General features: G+C 48.0%; 2 long non-coding RNA genes across 2 annotated transcripts in view; one reads left to right on the top strand and one right to left on the bottom strand.

Annotated features, from left to right (window-relative positions):
• Nucleotides 1-815: 815 nt before the first annotated feature.
• On the bottom strand, nt 816-7,202 carry LOC111096699. The gene is made up of 3 exons (XR_005361664.1): nt 7,046-7,202; nt 4,005-4,216; nt 816-2,730 (listed from the first exon to the last, which is right to left on the bottom strand). It is a non-coding gene; the product is annotated as an uncharacterized LOC111096699 (long non-coding RNA).
• An 8,010-nt stretch (nt 7,203-15,212) lies between these two features.
• LOC119872677 overlaps nt 15,213-20,554 on the top strand; it is a 42,301-nt gene continuing 36,959 nt past the window's right edge. Inside the window, exons 1-2 of the long non-coding RNA XR_005361663.1 lie at nt 15,213-15,415; nt 15,851-16,089. This is a non-coding gene — a long non-coding RNA (uncharacterized LOC119872677). The remainder of the gene's footprint in view (nt 15,416-15,850; nt 16,090-20,554) is intronic.

Below are 20,554 nucleotides of genomic sequence, written 5' to 3'. Positions count from 1 at the left end.
CGTTACATCTTTTCTCTGTCTATAAAGCTCTGCGGTCCCTGGTCCATAGACACTTGCCATTGTCCCCCTGCCCTGAGCTCTCATAGCAGCCTGAGCAGTAGCAGCTGTCCCAGTGGTGCTGGGGGCAAGGTGAGAGGATCCAGCAGTGGAGTTTGGAGAAGAGAAACCATTTCTGTGTGCGAAGTTCGTTACTTTGGAGGCCAGGACAAGGCAGTGTCTCTGACCTCCCCAGCCATGGTCGGGCAGATACACTTGTGCCTGGGGACAGAGGTGGGGACAGGTAGGCTGGCTGTGGGAGCCCACTGGGGTGCAGGGGTACAGGGGTACAGGGGTGCAGCAGAGGGTCTGCCTCCTGGGCAGCAGGTGAGCCTTGCAGTCCTTCTCTCATCTTCCTGCCACCACTCCGAGCAAACAGCTCCACTCCACACCGTCTGTCCTCTTGCGTGAATTTAGCTTAACTGGACCAAGGGCCACAGAACCTCTGGCCACCACCTCCCTGTTTACAAGAGGCTCTTTGTGGGAGAGCGTGACACTTAGGGGGAATGGGAATGCGGGAATATTTGTTTCCTTTCCTTGCAGGCCTGCTTCAGTATTCCAATGATTCCCCACATTATCTGAGCTCTCCCAGGTTAGCTGACTGGCGGGTGTGCATGGCATTATTTTTTTTGGCATCTAACGGCTGGACCGACACCTCCCACCGAAGGGCTCCTGCCCCTTACAGGGAAACCACACCCACAAGTTTTAGATTTTAAGAGACTCGATGAAAATTATTGCATCCCCTGCAGCATAAAGTTTTAATGAGACTTCAGGTCCTCAGCTGTTCCTGGCTGTTCAGGTTCTTGATGAGTCTGAGGGAAGACACTTTGCTTTGCAATGAAGTGACAGTGAGTGGGGGTGGCCGCGGGAAGGGGACATGCAGGATGAGGACTAACCATTAGGGTCGCAAGAACCAATTTCCATCAATGACACTCAAAAATGCATCCCTGCTCCTTCTCCTTCCCTTTAAATACCTTCCCTTTCTCTTTGTGTGGTGTTAGAAGAAACAAGATCATCTCCAGGAGGGCGGCATTCCTCCCCTGGCAGAGGGGTCACCGGGGAGGCATTTCTGCCTCGAGCTGGGAAGAGAGCCCTCCTGCTGCATGTGGTCACTCTCACTGTGGCCTCCAGGCAGGTGGCACTGCCCTCTGTGTGCTATGCCAGGCTGCCCAGAAACCCTTCCACAGCGCAGGGGGAGGAGGGGGCTGTGCTGTGCCAGAGAGACAGGTGTTTTCCTGCTCTCCCAGAGACATCATGGGGTACAAGAAATCACAGAGACCTGTGTCCCTGTGCCCTGCACAAACTTGAGGCCCTCACCGCCAAGGCCCACAGACAAGGCATAGCTGGTTGGGGTCCTCCCTGTCTCTGGGGCAGGAAACCATCAGCACTAGCAGATTTCCAGCAGGAATGATGTTTCCCAGAGTCAGCATCTCTCACTGCCTCTTTCCTTCCTTGTTAAGGCACAGGGAGCTCCAGACCCCAGCAGGGCTGGAGCTTCTCCTCCTGGCGGGCTCCTTCTCCCAACCTGGGCACCAGCAGTTACCTTTCATGGAAAGGATGCTTCCCTGGGCCCAGTCCTATCCCCATCCCCAGGGAGAGATGTGCCTCTACCCTGGAGTTGCCGCCTTCCCCTTGCCTTCTGCTTCCTGGTCCTTAGGGCAAACCCAGCTCCCCAGCACTGGGCCTGCCCCCTTTGCTCCTTCCACCTAACTGTGCGTGTTACGACTGTAGCATTAGCACCGTAAGCTGGGAGTAAGCCCAAGATCTTGTTTCCCTTGGGCTCTAGTTAGGGGAATCCAGACCCCGTGTCAGCTAATCCTCAGTGTTCTCTGTCTTACTACACTGTGCAGTGGTTTTGTGTAAGATGGCAGGAGACCAGCGGGAAGCTCTCTGTATAATATATCTCCATTGCAAAGGTGCAACGGAATGCATGTTTCAAATGTCAGCCACATACGGAGCACTGAGCTCAGAACTTCAGGGGAACCCCAAAATGTGTAAGATATAGTCCCTGCTTTCTAGGAGTTCTACATTTGGAGGGGCTGATAAATCACACTAGGACCCCCAGGCAAGGCAGACCAGTGTAAGTGATCATGGAGAGTGAGTTCCCACTCTGGGAAGGAGACCCGGAGGCAACCTAAGTGGAGAGCCATGGCTGTGGGGCCAAGAAGAGATTCTGCAGAAGCCACAGGTCAGGACAGCTCAGGTGTGCTAGCTGGGGCCACTCTCTCCCGTGGGAGTGTTCTGTCAAGACTGAGCATTCGGGGTCCTTTAATTCTACAATCCCTCAATCCAGCCCCCACCCCACCTCCCGACCTGTTCCTGTGCATCACCGCCTAAAACAACAGGATGGGCATCAGGTCTGCCTGGGGAGCCCAGGGCGTAAGTTCCAGATCAGAGATGGAAACTCAGGCTTTCTTCCTCAAAGCTGGATTGGTCGGGAATACTTCACTCAGAGCATCTGTTTCACCCGGGAATGCCCCTCAGAAGGCAGAAACCCTTGACAATGAGAGATGAACAAGTTAAGAAATAAGTGCTTCCTCTTGTTCGTTTTTTGGTGGGATCGTCCTTCTCTGCCTGACAAGTGCACCGGTGAAGGGACGCCACATCTCACGTGTTGTCTACCGCAACTCTGCCTCTCGCATCCTCCCTCTGGCCTCTCTTTAATTGACAAGGAATCTCAACGCAGCAGATTACCTAATGTGGGACAGATAAAGAGAAAAGAGACAGCACTTATTATAGTGAGCTCTCCCCACCAGCCTGAGGCTGGGAAGACTCGGTGTCTCAGCTCCTCCCTACCCGTGCTGCACTCTGTCTCAGCTCACAAAGGCTCACACTGTAGTCCCCGAGCCGATCGGTGTGGCCCGATAGGCACCTCTTACAGTTACCACTTTGTGTGGCTCCCAGGGAAGGCGGTCACTCTCCCTCCAAACACTTGGCAGGTAGAATCAATAGCTACACAGTCTCCTGAGATGGGTGCCTTGGTTCATTCCAGCCACCCTGGAGCCTCCCCACTGCCCCTGCCAAAGGTTTCTCCTGCAGGGTCAAGGTCAAGGCCGCCCATGGGCGGGGAGGGGCACGGGAGGAATTTCAGTGCCATGGTGCTGGCAAAAGGAGCCGAAAGAGTTGATGGCTGACTTCTAACCCTCCTCTGTTGTCCCAGACTTTGTGATTGGAAAGCAAAGAAAAGGAGGAAAAGCTTATGGATGTGAAATAGGGCTTTGATTTAAGTATGCATGTGTGTTCGTGTATGCATGCATGGGTTTATATGCATGTGTGTATGTATGCATACGTGTGTATGTATGTGTAAGTATGCATGCATGTGCATGTGTGTATGTATGTGTTCGTGTGTTGAGGTGTCATTGGCATATGACATTATTTCAGTGTCTGGTGCACAGCGTAATAATTTGGTATTTGCATATATTCTGAAATGATCACCACAAGAAGTCTAGTTAACCTCCATTGCCACACATAGTTACATTTTTTTTTCTTGTGATGAGTGATTTGTTTTATTTTGATCATTTGGCTAAGAACTATTGACCAGAAGGAGATGAATGTCTTTGCTGTGAAATGTCTGTTAACTGGATGTGAAGGAGGCTGCATGTGAATGTATCTATGGCTCCGTGTGCCCATCGTTTCCCGTTTCCTGCTGTGACGTTCTGTGCTGCTCCCCACACTTCTCTCCCACCTGTACCTGCCCACATGCTCTGAGAACTGTGTGGCAGGCACTTTTACATTATGTAAGAACATGTATTATTGTACATTCTTTCCACCAATATTCATCCCACATTTAAACCCAACATCTTTTTTGGAATCATTCAAATTAAAAAACCAAGGTGAAACCATATTGCTTTTGAAAACTTTTTGAAAAGCTCAGCATTCATCGAGTGTTAACTAGGTCCCCTCATCCCCTGGTGTCATGGCCCCAAGCCTGGGCATCCGTCTTTTGGGAGAGCAGTGACAGGCCTTACCTGTTAGTGTGACAGGCATGAGATATGGCAGGTCCCAGACAGCTCGGGAAAGTATAGTAAAATGCCACAGACTGGGTGGTTGACACAGTGCAAGTATGTATTCTCACAGTTCCAGAAGCTGGAAGTCCAAGGTCAAACTGGGAACACAGTCGGGATCTGGTGAGAACCCTCTTCCTTGCTTACAGATAGCAGCCTTCTCCCTGTATCCTCACCTAGTGGAGAGAGAGAAACAGACTCTGGGTTCTCTTCATGGAAGGACACTAATTCCATCATGAGGGCCCCACCCTCACGACTCCATGGAAACCTAGTCACCTCCCAAAGTCCCATTGTTCAAAAACATCATTTTGGGGATTAAGACTTCAAGATATAAATTCTGGGGAGGCACAATTCAGTCCATAGGATGCAGGTTTTATGTGTGTGTGTTTTAAGATTTATTTCTTTTAGAGACACACACACAGAGAGAGAGAGAGAGAGCACAAGCAGGAGGGATAGGGAGGGAGAGAGAGAGTCTTAAGCAGACCCACTCTGAGTATAGAGCCCGACTTAGGGCTCGATCCCATGAGCCTGAGATCATGACCAGAACCAAAACCAAGACTTGGGTGCACAACCAACTGCACCACCTAGACACCCCAGGTAGTGTGTGTGTTTTGATGTGGCTCTAGCAGTGGTGGCAAACATATAAGCCAACCTGCCAAAGTCCTGTGGTGTGCAAATCTCAGAGGAAGCTATCCATGTGCAATGTTATATTAGTTTCCAAACACCATGCCCCCCGCTCCCCACCACCACATGACCTCCCTGGATCCTCACAGAGCTGGTACTTGTCCTCAAGCTCAAATGAGGACACTGAGGTTCGAGGGAGCTAGGGGATCCTCAGTCACTTCCAAAGCTAGAGCAGAGGAGCCACCAGAGCTCCTTGTATCCCTCCTTACCAGGCACTGTGCTTCTGGAGCCTCCTTTCCAGGTGGCAAACCAAGATAAGGGCAGAAGGAAAGTGGAAAGTGGTGGACAAAGGGAGTTGCACACAGAATCATACCACATGCTGGGTTGTGGGACGAGGCTGCTGGTGGCTCAGTGGGGACAGAGTGATGATTTGCTGGGAAAAACTTGCTCTTCCTTCCTTTACCAGCTTAGGCTCGAGTTGCTTCCCTCCCGAGGGTCTGGGAACGTCACTCTGGAGCCAGGGATGCAAGGCCCAGGTGGGTAGGCATCTGTCCTCAGCTGACCACTGGCCCTGGGCCCCCAAGACCACCGACCACCCTCTCTCTCAGATGCTGCACCTACGTCCTTTGAGCCTTTCTTCTCCCCTCCTGCCAGAGGGCATCATCTATGGTGCGTTAGCTACTGGTTCCCAAAGGAGTCTCCCTGAATGATCTTGGCAACGGTTCTGGCCTCTGCTTTCTGTTTTTAGAAACAGCAAAAACAACATGAAAGGACATCACTTCTCTGATAAGGGGCCACCTGATAAACGTCGGCTTCTTACCACTATAGCGGTGATGAGGGTCTCTATTCATGGTCCAGGTAGGTGTGGGGCTTGGGGTCACACCCCTCCTCTACCAACAGCAGCTCCCCCGCCCCCTGCACATCGTCCCATCTGCCGACCCTGCCTAGGCTCCCTGCTACCTCCTGGCCCAAATCAGCATATGCATACTTTAGGTATGTGTAAGTGCATAGCTCTAGCTATATGGCCCATATATACATTGTACATATCTGGGTCTATATCTATACAGGCCACATGTAGGTATATATATCTAAGTAGCCAGATACATGCATGTACATGCTCACATGTATGCACGCAGAGGTATACATACACAGACCTACGTGCATGTATATATACGTGTATCGATGTTTGCAGTGCACTGTGGCGCTGCGCTAAACCCTTCCCTTAGGCTATCCTCACGCCAACTCTGAAGCAGGGACGGGCCACTCCTCAAAGGAAGAAGCTGCGAGCAGGAGGCATCAGTTGGCTGCCCAGGGTCACGTGGCTGGTTAGCAGTAGAGCAGGGATGGAATCCAGCGCTTCCCCCATGCAAGCACCGTGCCCCACTCCATGTGAGCCCTCAGCCTTTCCCGGGCCAAGAGGCCCACAGGATTGACCCCCCCTTTCAGACCCCACCCCCACCCCGGGGACAAGCACTGGCTTGGATTCCCTTTGGGGCAAAATAATGTGGCTGAGCTCTTGCTCTTTTTCCTAAACCTGCACTTTTTCTTTCCTTCCTACTCTCTGATGTTATCAAAACAAACAAAAAGCATGGTTTATGGTGCATAGGGCTTAATTTGACTTAATATATAGAGTGCACATATTCCTCAGGAATCCATTAAGTTTAATCAAGTGCAGGCTGTAGACCACGTCCGAGGAAGGGCCCGAGCCACCGCGGCCCGGGTTCATCCACAGTTCACGTGGCAGAAATGAGTGAGTCACTCGTCAGTGGCACAGCCAGGGCTGGATTACCCTGCGGCTTCCTTCCTTACAAGGACAGAGATTCCAACTGCTGCGTGAATAACAAAGACCGTAATGTCCCACTGGCTAGTGGAGAGCAGGCCAGCGAGCAAAGGAGCCGCAGCAGCTGCTTTGTTCCAGCGAGCCCAGGGCTGCAATCCTAGCCCCCCTCAGCTGTCACCGTCAAACCCGCTGGGGTCCAGCGGAGAGCACAGATGGCCCAGGGCCATGGGTCCCACCCTTGGAAAACCGCAAGCGGAATCTGTGTCCTGCGGACAGGGCTCCCCCAGGGTGCTCGGAGGCCGGCAGCCTGCCCAGGGGGGTGCTGCTCTTTTGCTTGAAAGGGACCTACGTTCCTTGCAGAGCTTGGGCACTTGCAACCTCACGAGGAACGCACCGCCTCATCTTCCCCCGCAAGTCCTTCACGCCTTATCTACTCCTCACTTTCCCTTCCCTGCCTTTTCGCTCTTGGTTCTCCGGATGCGTCTGTCTCTTGGAGTGCTGGCTAAGTGTTGGATAATTATTAAATGTTAAATGTATTAAAGTAATCATGGTGCAACGCGCTCCCTTAATTAAGCTACAGCAGAGGAATACAAAACCTTACCGCCGTGCCGACTTCTGACTCCTTCCCGCATGAGGTCTAAGTCTATGAAAAGCCAAGCTTTCACATTCATTATAATCACCTATAATAACACTCTATTCTTCTTCTCAAAAGGGGAAAAGCAAAGGCATAGCAGAAGAAACACGATGAAGGGGACTGAGAGCGGAACCGCGTGGAGGTTAAGGACCCGAGTCCTGGCACCTGCGTGCAGGGCTTCCCAATACCAGCTCTGTCACTTTCATGTGGGACCCTGGGCAAATCCGTCATATGATCTGGACCTCAGTTTTCTCAGCACGTGATGTGATTCTCTGTGCAACTCTCCTTGGCCACCCCTTTCCACTTTCCTTCTGCCCTTGGACTCATCCGTGAAGTGGGAACAGTAACACTGAGCATCTCAGGGCGATAAACACAGCGTACTCTGCTATTCACAAGGACTCAGGGACATGAGTCCCATTTCCACCCTCCTCCTCGCTCCTCCACCCCCACCCCAACCTATTGACATTTTCCAGCTCTGATGCAAACAGCACTTGGATAGGCTTTGGCAGATCATTTAAGGCAAGTTGGCTGCTTAGAAGAATTTGCTGCAATCCTAAGCGCCCCCTCCCCCCCATATTAACAGAACTGATTGTGTCCAGGCTGATGGAGCCCTTGATTCTTAGCCAGACTGCAGAGGCATGAGGACCTCTTTCATGCTTGTGACTGGCTGGGTTTGGTGAGCTTCTTTGATGAGCTTTTTTTGTCTATTTCAATGGGGTCAGTGTCCCTTTCCTAGAATGGGAATGGGGTCAGTGTCCCTGACCTAGAAACATCGCACCCCCGTCTCTGCCCCTTAAAGAGGCTGCTTTGTTGGTGCTGTTGATGTTTTATCTAAACTTTCTTTAAATTGACCTCCTTTCTCTACAATGTATGCTAAAATTCTGGGCCCCAATGAAACGTTTCTGAAAGGAGCCCTAATTCCTTTGGTCAAATGCCAAACAAACAACGCTCCTGCTGGGAGAGTAGCCTCTTCTGACAGACCCAGAGCCAGCCCTGCGGAGCATGGGGACGCTGACCACTGTGCTCTCTGAGGATGAAGAAAGCAGACGGTGCCTGCCCTTCCCTGGTCCAGCTCCATCTCCCTGCTCTTTGTCTGTCTGCCCTGCAAGGCGCTTCTTGGCCTCTGACTTAGCCACTGGTCCAGGATCAACAAACATGTTGACTTACAGTAAGTCCTCTTGGCTCCCCAGGTCCCAGCTCCCGCCCAGAGAGGAGAGCTACTACATGGAATTAAAATGTGGCCGAGAACCCAATGAAGCTCTTGTGTGAACCTACGGAGCATGACCTGGTGTTCCATGAGCCTTGTTGGGTCTCTGGGGCTAAAAGTGTCCAGTGTGTCCGTAGTTATTTCTTGACACAGGATTTCATCTTCTATGAAGGCCTCACAAATCAAGATTGTGAGCATTAAGGTCCCATTGTGCCAATGCACTTGAGAAAGAGAGAGAGAGAGACCTGGGAGAGTATAAACCAAAATGTCAGAGATTGTGTCTCCACCATGGGATTATAGTTCACTTAATTTATTGGCTTTATTTACTTATTTTTTTGCTTAGCAGTATTTCTAAGTTTCCCCAGGTCTCATGTGTCATCCTTGTAACAAAAAAGAAGATCAAATTTATGTTTTAAAGATTACTAAAACGGTAGCCTGTAAATACAACACTCTTTCCACTGGGATGAGCCAGATGCTGACAGTTTTCCCTTTTTTCAGGTATAAATCATTGTTTGCTCTGTGTGAGCTGGTGAGTGCTATTTACAAGGCTATTTTAAACGAACAAGCTTATTTTGGAAGGTTATGATGGACTTGGAGGGCATTACCGGATTTGAGTTGGGCAATGTCTTGGACGCAGTACCTGTTGTGATGGACAAGAGAAGAAATTGCCTTTGGCTGGGAAGAAGCAGGATTAAGCTTCTCTAGGTAAATAGTGGATTCAAGCAATTATCTTTTTAATATGTCAATTAAAAATCCAGCACCCCCTTAAAAAAGAGGCTATTAACATGGATCATATCACTCTTTACACTTCTCAAGGCTATTTGGTTCAGGAAGGAGTTTGACTTAATTAGCCTTGTGAGTGTGAGTGCTGAGGTGCTTTTGGTGGGTGGCTAACTCATTTTTTGATGGCAATATTTGTAACATAAAAGATTTGTGTTAACATAACTTTCATGGAAGCTGACACTCTGGGCCAGGTATTCAGATCCCACATCATCGGGGCACAGAGGTGTTTGAGGACCAGCTCCAATGCCTGGAGAAGGTGGAGGGCGCTAAAGGTTGGAACCCACTTATTCTCCATGTTTGCCATCAAGACATGTGATGCCTACTTTCAGGGCCATTGTTTTCTCTCCACCCATGAATAATGGGGACTGCTGAGCCAGTGTTTCAGTGAGGGCTTTCTGTCTACTTCCCCAGGCCCCAGAGAGATGCAGGCACACCAGTGCCAAGGGTCTGCGCACACACGCTCCTGGTGTCTCAGGCCATGGCTAAACAGGCTGGCACTGCAGGCTCAGCCAGGAGCCGTGGGATGCCAGCTCTCAACAGAGCAGATAAGGGTTGATTGACCTTGGCTCTGGGCAGGCTGGGTGAGCCCTCCGTTTGCAAAAGGCTTAGGAGGTGTTGGGAGAATTTGGCAAGGTTCAGGCCAGCTACGAAGAATTGGTGCTGCTCCACCCGCTTGGATTTGGTAAAGACTTCACAGACATAGGAGGCCAGTGCCAGGAATATAAATAAATAGACTTCCAGAATATTCTGGGGCTAACCTCAGAGAGCATAGCTGAAGAGTTGCTCTCAGGATGACTGGAGGGGAGCTTTTGATAATTTCATAAGAAATGATTTATTTCCTTCTGTGTAAAAACCACATATGCTATCAGGTTACCACTACAGGTTGTAAATGGCTTTGAGTGCAGAGCCAATGGGGTGGCTCAGGATCTAGTGTGTTCAGAAGAACCAGAACCATAGTACCCGTATGTCAAGACAGTTTTTAAAAAGAGAAAAATTAGGGGTGCCTGGATGGCTTGGTCTGTTAAGCATCTGCCTTTTGGCTCAGATCATGATCCCAGGGTCCAGGGATCGAGCCCCGGGTAGGGCTCCCTGTTCATCAGGGAGTCTGCTTCTCCCTCTCCCTCTGCTGTTCCTTCTGCTTGTGCTCGTGCTCTTTCTCTCTTTGTGTCAAATAAATAAGTAAAATCTATAAAATAAAAAATTAAAAGATAAAAAGAGAACAATTCATATGAGGCACTGTTCATCTAGGAAACAGGATGAAATGTAAAGTGTGTTCTACTATCTGACCCAATGCAGCATACTGGTGGAAATTTGCTTTACATGTAAGAAGTTTATAAATTGTTTTGTGGCAGCGGCAGCAATGCAAATCCTGTTTCCTTGTTGACTTATATGGCAAGTTCAGAGACTGCCAAAATTACAAACATAAATCTTATTTGGGGCCCTTATAAGTTCAGAATTTGTGATTACTCAAATGTGATCTCTGAAAGTTTATCTTTGCCTACTCAGCTAGCTGTTTCTCTAGAGAGAATGCAAAGCAACAGAACAAAAAAAACCCTGATGAACAGTATTTGAGATCATTGGTGGAAGCAACCGTTTCCAAGCACCCTCAAATATTTTAGAAGAATTAATTACAGAAAAATTACCATTGTCCTAAACAAACAAACATGCATTGAACACTCTGCTGGTTACTATGGCATTAGGACATAAAGAGAAACAAGACGGTGTCTGCTCTCAACATTTAGAACCAGGGTGTTGGGCTTGAATAAATTGGCTATAAGACAGAATGCTTTAAATGCATCCTTTTCACTCCCAACCTTGTTAAAAGGGAATACAAGGATCCTTGCTGTCCTTCTTACACCTCATATTCAAATTGCAAACTAACGAAGCCCGATTCCTAATCCAATCATCAGAAAAGTTTAGCTTTCAAAAACCAGTAAGCAATCAGTAGCTGGTCTTCTGTTCTCTTCTCCCTTAAATTTCGTTGACACTGACTGTTTCCAACTTCTTGTTACACTGTCTTCCCTATCTTCTTTCTCTTTCCTGGTATCTTCATATTAGGCCTTTGGCCAATCGTATCATACCACCATTACCCCGGGGTCCCATTTCCATGTTTCTCTTCTTACTCTGGAGAAGGCTCTGAACGAGCTTATAAGTACCTGTCACTCGTACCACAGGTTGTCTATGCCATGACACAGAAATCTGCTCTTCACGTGGACCTCCCCATGGACAAGTGTGGCCACTCAACGTTTCGGGGCACTAAGTGACACAGAAAGAGGGGACTGTTTGGGTGGCAGTGTGGGTAATGAACGGGATGAAGGTACAATAGAGAAGGCATGTAGATTAGGAGGCTTTTGTGACCAGGTGAGGTAACGAGATGCTCAATCCATATAGATCCGGGCATCGTTTGTTCCCTGTATGCCTCTTGGCAGGATCTTGAGTTATGTTTATGTGCCTACTTGCTCTTGGAAGAGGAGGACTGTGATTTTCATCTTTGTGTCTTTAGCCCACAGTAGGTACTGTAGTACGATTTACTTTCACCAACAGGGCAGCAGTGGGGTTGGAGAGGAGGGCTAGTTGCTCACCATGCTTGTTGACCAGTTGGGTGTGGAGTCTGAGGGTATAGGAGCAGCTGCGGAGGACTCTGAGCACCAGGTCGAGGTCACTGGTAATGGTGAAACCATTAACAGAGATAAGACACATGGAAAGAAGGGGTCAGTGGCGCCAACACGTGGGGTTTAGGATGTCCTGTGGAATTTGGATGTTTGGAGACAAATGGAAGCAAAATACCGTGCTGATCTGCTGTGAATTAGTCCATGCAACTGAAAACATGAACACTAGGAACTTATACAATTACGTTACAGATCAGATAATGACATCTCTGGGTTTAGAAGGATCTTTAAAAATCATCTAGTCCAATCGTCTGTCAAATGCTTTAATCCTCTCTAGAACTTGCCTGCCGTGTGTCTCATGCTTTGGCCTCGGTTTGTGGGGTTTCTTCGTATTTACAGTAGTTTTCCTTTCTGATTGATTCTCCTTGGGAGATTGTGGCCTCTTACTCTGTTTGAACTTTCTCTGGGCTTTTCTATCATACCAAATTTTTATAATTAGCTGTTCAGAGAAACCTTTTATTGAACATTTATTTACCTGTCATGGGTGTCCATGATTGTATTATTGGATGATCTGAAAATACGGCTGCACTAGACTCTATAAGAGAAGCTTTGGGTTCACTTGGAGACAAGAGTTAAGAACTGGGTTCGCTCATAGCAACTGCCTCTTCTCAGCCCCAAGATTTCTCCAGCTTTTCAACTCTTAGGGAAGCTGGAAGCAGACTGCCTGGAGGTGGATCTTGGCTGTACTACCTACCAGCTGAGAGACTTTGGGCAGGTTATTTAGCCCTTCAGAGCTTCAGCTTCTCCAAGCAAGTAGAGGTACCGACGGTGTTCATCTCTTAGGGCTATGAAAAGATTGAAGGTGAAATGCTCAAATGACCTCTGCCATGTAGTAAGTCTTAACAAATATTAGCTCTCGTTATTGCTCTGTCAGGCACATCCGTCCATACAAAGCACAATCACCACTAGGGGAAATGAAGAAAATGAGGAAAGATGGCAGAAACCATCCTGGCCTCCTCTAATGACAAAGAAAGGAAATGACTGGAATCAGCGAGGTCTGAATGTGATGGAGAGGAAGCGTCCACACAGAGCCAAGAGTCTCTCCACTCACAGTTTTCCAGGGAAAGAATCACGGGAAGACACAGCTTCCGGGATTCAGAAGTGAGAATGTTTTCATCATCATTGTGAGGCCTATTTTAAATAGTTTGGCTAATTAGGTGATGATTAAATTGCACTGCTCCCATATGCTTGTGCTTTCTTCTCTGCAGAACATGTCTGCCCAAAAAGTTGTAGGCGGATTATGTGTCTGTAAAGGAATTTTTTGATTCTCTGCACATAGTCAGCTCTCAAATGTGTTGAATGGTAACCTATTTTATGAAATTAATAGCAATCATAGTAATAGCAGCTACCTAACACGCATTTACTTTGCACTTCATGAAATTATCTCATTTAATCCTATGAAGCTGGTAACATTACTCTTTCTAACTCTTGAAGAAAGCAAAGTCTAGAGGGCAATGAAGTCTCTGTGTCATCCAGTTCTCTCTGCCATTTCTTTGTTTGCATGTTTGGATTTTTGTTGCTGGGTATTCTTAGCACAGAATGCACCTGCAGGAGGAATGATAGAAGTGACTTTCAATATAGCTCTAAACAGACGTGGCTGCTAAAGAATCAGGAGGGATGGCATATGGTGACGCTGAGGATAGAACCGTGGGAACGGTGTGGGGACCGTCAGAGGATGACGGGCAGAGAAGGCCCCGGGAGGAGGAAGAACCAAGAAGGCTGGGCTGAAACCACTCATGAAGCAGACTTGCAGAGAGCCCTTGGGCAGAACGATCGTGGGTAAGCCCGAATGGCGCTGGCTCCCCTTCACCGGGGACAGTACTGACCTGTTATGAACTAACCCCAATCACTGTCCAGCCTCATCTAATACTCCCTCCTCTCATGGCCTACTTTCCCAATGTGGTAGACTACTTTTTTGTCTGCAAAACCTACTGTTTCTTGCCACGAACCTCTGTTTTTATGCACAGGGCATCTCTATCTAAAATGCCCTCCTTCACAGACCCAGCTGGTGAATGTAATAAAGCCACCACTTCTTTTAATGTAGATGAGTTCTAATTCTTATAAAATACTGCCAGCTAGGCTGATTATTTCCATCTTGCAGATGGAGAAACAGAGGCCTTCTAAGGCTGAATAATAAAGCCAGTGTTACACAATTAGATGGAGGGCTAGAGTGTAGGTCTGCCTAATTTTAAAGTCTGTTACCTTCTCTTTTACCCCATTCCTTTAGAAACTCTGTCGCCTCTCAAGCTCAGCCCTGATACTGTTTCCTCTGTGAAGCCTTAATGGAATTCCTCAGATAATTGCATATTCCTTTATAGTCCTATAATACTCTGTACACATCTACAAAAACAGTTATTTATTAAGGTTGCATTGTAATTATGTCTATGTGGTTGTCTTGCTCCTTCAGTATGGGCCTCATACTGAGGTATATCTTTATACATCTTGATAATAGTACGTTCCCTCGCTGTCTTCCAACCAAGCCTTTCACATTGCTTGCCATGTAATGTGCCCTTAATAAATTATTACTGAATTAATGAATAAATTAATTAATGCTAAGGAACTCATCTGTGAAACTGTGAACTTCCTCCTCTTTGCCAGATTATTGATTCTGTCCTAAGTCTGTTCCCTGTCTGCATCCCACACTAGCGTGATGAACATTAACCAGATGGCTAGCCGCAGAGATGTCCATCCTTGGACTCAGAGCCTACTCCCCAAGCCAGTGTGCTAGGAGACAACTGGAGACCATCCCAGGCCCTTGGATCACTGGTGGCCCCAGTGGCAGCAGCAGCAGCAAATCTAAGGATGAAATGAAACTGGATTAAGCCTTCAGGAGCTGACCTAGAAGCAGAAGTCCTTGGTTTTCCCAATCCAACCCATTTTACAGCATTTGCTGAGTCACCTCACATGAACTTCACTCACAGAGATGTGCTTTGGGTGCTGTGCTGCTCGGGCTGATGCTTTTTCCAAATGTGGGCTGTAGCCAAATGCCTAATTCCAACTAATATGTAGTTTATGTTTTAATAGAAGCAAAATCACTTGACCTCTTCAAGGTTCACCCCTAGTCCTTGTCAATCACTCTCTGCCCTCCCTGTCAGTCTTTGACCTGCCTTCCTTTAAATTCCATTCACTCTCCACCTTCAAAACATGAGATGGCTTGTTTCCAAAACTGTTGTCTAGAAACTGAGGTGGTTGGATAATGAGCTGAGCCAGCCTCTTTCATTGAAAGGGTTAATATTGCTTCCCCAGTGACTGACCACAGTTGAGCTGCCACCGAGTTGCAGGTATAGTGACTTATCTCTACAATCACACAGTGCAATGGTGGGCACCCTGGATCCTGGGGAGACATTTTCTCTAATGTTTCAGTCGTAATGTGCAGTGGCAATAAATCATTCAACTTTGATTGTCAGGGTTGTTCTACAAGGAACACAGACTCCTTGCAAGAGTGACCATCTATCCTGGTTTATGCCAATGGTCCCAGTGTCACCCTGTTCCAGTTTGCATTTATTAGGTACAGAAGTGGCCAGGTTTCCAGATACCAGTGTCCTTCCTTCTTGCTGTCTCCTTATCCAGCCCCAGCTCACTAATAGAACACAAGTCCAGCTGTGCATTAACCTCGGCAGGAGAGGCGTGGATTGTACTGTGTACCTGGGGGTGTGAAGAAACCCAGCCATCAGAGGGGTAAGCCTTTAGACAGATCTGTGCAAAGACATGGGGGATCTTGTCAAGTCCAGCAGACTCAGTGGCAGGCTCGGGCACAGGCAAGGTAGGCTGCTGTTGGGTGATCCTGAAAGAAGAGCCATACAAAGGTGGTCCCCATCACCGGGCAGGATAGGTTTACCACAGAGGCACTTCCTAAAAGCCTGAGGGAGATTACATTTATTCTAGCTAAAAACATTATGTAAATGCTTATGGAAGTGCCATTAACTGATTAACAGATGAGTATAAATTAGCTCGTATGATTAAGTGATTAATACCCATTGTGAGCTAGCAGAGCCTAAAGAGAATAGGGCCTGATGAAATGAGACTAAATATTTTGCCTACGCCATTACAAGGTTTTTAGGTTTATGTGTGATATCTCATTTTGATGTGATTTCTTCTAATATTGTGTCACAGGGAAAGAAGAAATGATGAAGGCTGGGATAAACCAATCTTTAATGAACTTAGACCCATTGTACACACCCTAATGCTAGCCCTCCCAGCAGCCCCGTGAGGAAGTGGCTGTCATCCCACTGGACAGACAAGGTAATGGGGCCTGGAGAGGTCAAGCAGGCCATCCAAGATGGCAGAACCAGGGCCGAGAGCCGGAATGGATCCAGGTCCCACTGCCCTTCCACAGGGCCAGCCCTCCACTGGTGAGCAGAGATTTAAAGGAAATATGTGGCTTGTTCTTGAATGAGTTGTGGGAATTAGTGATGATCACAAAATGATGATAAGGAGGACAATGTGAGGTTGGTGGTGAGGATGACCATCTTCGTTGCTGTATGTCGGCACCCCACCAAGCTTCTCACATTTATTATTTTATTTAATCCTTATAAAATGCATATGGAGCAGGTGTATGAACCTCTTTTTGCAAATGAGAGCATCGAGACAGTAACTGGGTAGTTGTGCTGGAATTTGAGCTAGTTCTTTCTGATGAGAAAGCCTGGTTTCTGGCTCTATGCTCACTGCCCCCTGGTCTGTTGGAGTGAGACCCAAAGACAAACAAACATTCCCGACAAGAGCCTGGTGTCAAGAGGCCTTGAGGCAACAGACTCTGGGAACAGAGCTGGCATTAGAACTCGTTCTCCATCAAAATTTGACTCCCCCCCCCCAAATAAAAAGAATAGAAGAGAAAAAGAATTGAGGAATTTGATACTAGAAAAGAGTAACATTAAATTCTGTCTAAAATAATATTAGCTAGAAAAGTAGGGAGTTGGCTCTAGGCATAATTTTTTCTGTATTTTAATTTTTAAATTTAAATTTTGTTTTCTGTAGTATTTAATTTAATTTTTGTATTATTATTATTTAAGATTTTGTTTATTTATTTATTTGAGAGAGAGAGAGAGCAGGAGCACATGCCTGAGTCGGGGGGAGCGGAAAGCAGAGGGACAGGGAAGAGGGGCACCCTCCATCCCTGTCCCAAGGAACAGGGAACCTAATGTGGGACTCAATCCCAGGACCCTGGAGCATGACCTGAGCCAAAGGCAGATGATTAAATGACTAGCCACCACCCTTGTATTATTTTGTAAATAAAGATTGGCAGTCACATTTAGCTAATTGATTAGTATTGAGATAGGCTAAAAGATAAGTGAACCCCATTGAGGTCTATTATGGGCAAAGACTGACTATCCTGTGGACAATATGAGATCTCTGGGTATTTCTGGGTGAGAAGCCCCCCAGGGAAATCCAGGATGAGGCTCTAGTGCTGAAATTCAATTTGTTTCTTTCCAAAATTGCCTAGAGATGGGGCCAAACCCAATCCAGGGTTCTTTACTTGGGAAAAGCAAGTCAAACGCATGAATTCAAAATGGGCTAGTATTAACTTTGCTTAAGTGAGCACAAAAATTGATGTAGACAGAGAGCCTAGCCATCAGTGCACCAACGTTAGCCAAATGGTGAGCTGTGAAAATTTCCTGCAGTTCCCCAACCCCCTTCCTGGTCTTCGGTGTTTCCTTCACTGAGGTGCCAAGCAGGGACTGCTGCTGGAAATCCCAAAACCTCGGTGTGTGAAGATCTGGCCCTTGTTTCAAGCTTCTTCCCTCCTTAGACACTGAACCTTTCTTCCGGGTTAGTTTTTAAGGTAATTCATCAGATAAATCCATGCAGATATACTAGTACGTTGCTCTTAGACATTACAGTAGGCACCGCTCCAACCATGAGATATGCTGCCCATGCTGAGCATTTTACAAATGAGGGCACATTGGTTAGGGGCAGTTTAGGGGTGCTGCTCTGTGGAGACCTGGTCAGGTCCTCCCCAAGAGGGACTGCACAGCCAGACCTGAGCCAGGGAGAAATGGGGCTACTGGTCCAACAGACGTCAATGTGCACGGATCAGCAGGTAGACTGTGAGTCCCCACTAGGATTCTTATGTGGACTCACATTGCTGATCCCAGCCTTCTTTTCTCCAATAACCTGTGACAGAATTCAATTTGGACAAGGACCCAAAGGAGAAATCCTTTTTGCTTGTCCCAAGCCCCTGAGCATCTTGAAGGCAGGAGCATGTCTTACCCTACATGAAGCCAGCACCTTGTTTATGCATGTGTCGATTAATATCACCAACACCAGTGATGAGGAGAAGGTTTAGCAATCATCCATTCTTAATTAGTGGCTCACATCTATTATCCAAGTAACCCTATGATCCATATATCTGCTTGCCAGATTTTCCCTCCCATTCTAAATGTGCAGTCTCTGACTTCCCATGTACTTCTCTATACTTTTACATCGTATCACATGTATCCTCGGATCACACACTGGAAATAAGTCATTGTGTAAATAAACCAACAAATAAAGTGCTCAGATGTGTAGGAGTATCCCAAGCTACTACACTTTTAAAATCCCCTTTTGAGAAACATGGTGAAATTGTGACAGGTCACTTGCTGCCGGGTCCTATGCGTGATCCTTTTCTGGAACACCTCTTCATAACCATCATGATGGTCTCTTATTCTAATAAGAATATTCTAATAATGAACATGTATATACATTTTCCCCTGAAATTCTCATCTATCCAGTACTTGTATTTTACTCTTAATGCCATAGGAAATCTTTACTGAAGTCCCCTGAAAAATGTTAGTGTTCTGAATGCCACAAATGCATTTCAGCTTTGTAGTTTTCAATATTTGCAAATAAGGTTAGAAGCTTGCTTACCTCAAGGGACAGGGCATCAACTCTGTGCAAAACTAGGGCACAACAGCATTAGGGGATCTGGTTCCCAGTCCCCAGAGCAGGAGAACAGGTAAATCAGAGGCAGGTCTGTGCCCAGTGTTGGCCACGCTGTCCCTGTCACTGGGGTTGGGCAGCAGCTGAAGCCAGGTGGGCGAGGAGCAGAGCGGCTGTGGTCTCTCTAAGGTAGCCAGATGGCAGGGAGCTGCCTGCTGGGCACGGGAATGGCCAGCCCAGGCATGGGCACTTTTTGCTGGAATTTGTTCTCTGTTATCAGGGCGCCAGGTGACATGGGTCATCTTCCGCTTCAAGCCAAGTTACAGGACAACAGGAGAAATCTACCACCTGGCCGAGACACCTCAGTGAACAGCCCTCACATGGGCTGAGCCATGAGTGAATGCTCAGAAAACAAAACTCTTTCTTGTCTGGTCCTAAAGGGCTCCTCCTGTCCAGTCCTGTGCAGGAGCTTGGTTGCCTGCACATCTTCAAGGGCTGAGCTTGAGGATCATGCATCAGCCATAGCTGCCGCTGACCCCTGTGCCTTGCTGTGGGACTGCAGGCGGTAACTCCAGCCTGCCCCATGCTCCCTGGCGCCATCCTCTTGCCTTCTCGGTGTGGCTCACCAAAGGCTGGGAGTCGTAAGACAGTTAGCCAGGGTAGAACAAGAGGAGATGATCGGGGATGCAGTCTTTCATAAAAGTCATAGCCTGGAAAGGAGCAGGCTGACAGAAGCTGGGGCGTCAGGCTGGCTGGTTTGAACCAGGAAAATAAGGATTTCACTAAGCTGCCTTATAGCTAAGCCAAGCCACTCTCCAGGATGCAGGGCCACAGCCCTATTGCCACTCCCCCGGGGAGCCTTGCCCTAAGCAGCCTGAGCCCCAAGAACTGGAGGAGGAGCCTTCAGGAGGCATGCGGTGGGTGCCACGTGTGCAGGATGGGATCTCCCCCTGCCCAGATCTTCCTAACACATACTGATGACCACAGGCTATTTGGGGTCCCTTGTTCTTCTCCAAACCCTGGCAATAATTTGAGAAAGCCTCCATGATGTGCAAATCATGGCAGAGAAAAAGGATGGGTCGAGTCCCCATAAAAAGGAATTATGAATTTCATCTGGTATAAATCCCAGGTTGTAGGCAACAGACCTTCAGGAATGAGACTGGGTGTGCTAACTTTGATAACAGTCTGGTGGGATCAGCCCTTTGTCTTTTGCAAACACACGGTGAGGGGGATGGTGTGGGAACCCTGAGGAGATTTCCAAGGAGGCAGGGGCTAGGGGTCCCTGCAGCACCCCCTTGGGCCCAGGCCCTGTGTGCCAGGTCTTAGTGTGCTCACGCGGGAGCTGCTGAGAGGTGCTCAGGAAGGTGAGGGAGCCACTGGAGCTGCCCTGTATCCAAGCTGAAGAAGAAGCAACACACAGATAATGCAGGATGACGGTGAAGAAGGGGCCAGTGGGATGATGGCCTTGGCGAGTGTTGTCTGAGCTCAGAGCCGGGCCCAGAGGCCCTTTAGCTTTGGCCTGAAGGCACCCAGTCATCTGACAAGTGTCAGGAACTGTGGGGTGAGTGCCACTGGTTGGATGGACAAACTCTGAGCAATGGGTAGCTCCTGGCCTTTGGCTGATGCTCATCTGGTGACCCTTGAGAGGGAAGCCCACAAGCCACAAGTGACATTTCTAGTATGTGGAGGCTCCAAGGGAGGTTGCCTATGAGACAGGAAACCCCAGGCCCAGCTCCTAGGGCCATGAATTCAGAACTGGAGCCAGGTGACCCCTTGGGAAGCATGACTTCACAGGCCTCCTGGCACCTAGAGAATAACTTGATCTGAGTGCAGGAGCAGGACCAGCCGGGTGACCCCAGTAATGTTTACCTGGAGTCCCTCCCCACTTCCTTTGTTCAGCTTCCACAGAGCAACCTTTACCAGTTCCCTTATCTCTTTCTTCTGTGACAATCCCTTCTCCTA

The sequence above is a fragment of the Canis lupus genome, chromosome 7 (assembly GCF_011100685.1).
Source record: "Canis lupus familiaris isolate Mischka breed German Shepherd chromosome 7, alternate assembly UU_Cfam_GSD_1.0, whole genome shotgun sequence".
In the NCBI taxonomy this organism is placed as follows: domain Eukaryota; kingdom Metazoa; phylum Chordata; class Mammalia; order Carnivora; family Canidae; genus Canis; species Canis lupus.
The sequence above is the reverse complement of the archived record's forward strand: the minus strand, read 5'-3'. Positions and strand labels throughout refer to the sequence as shown.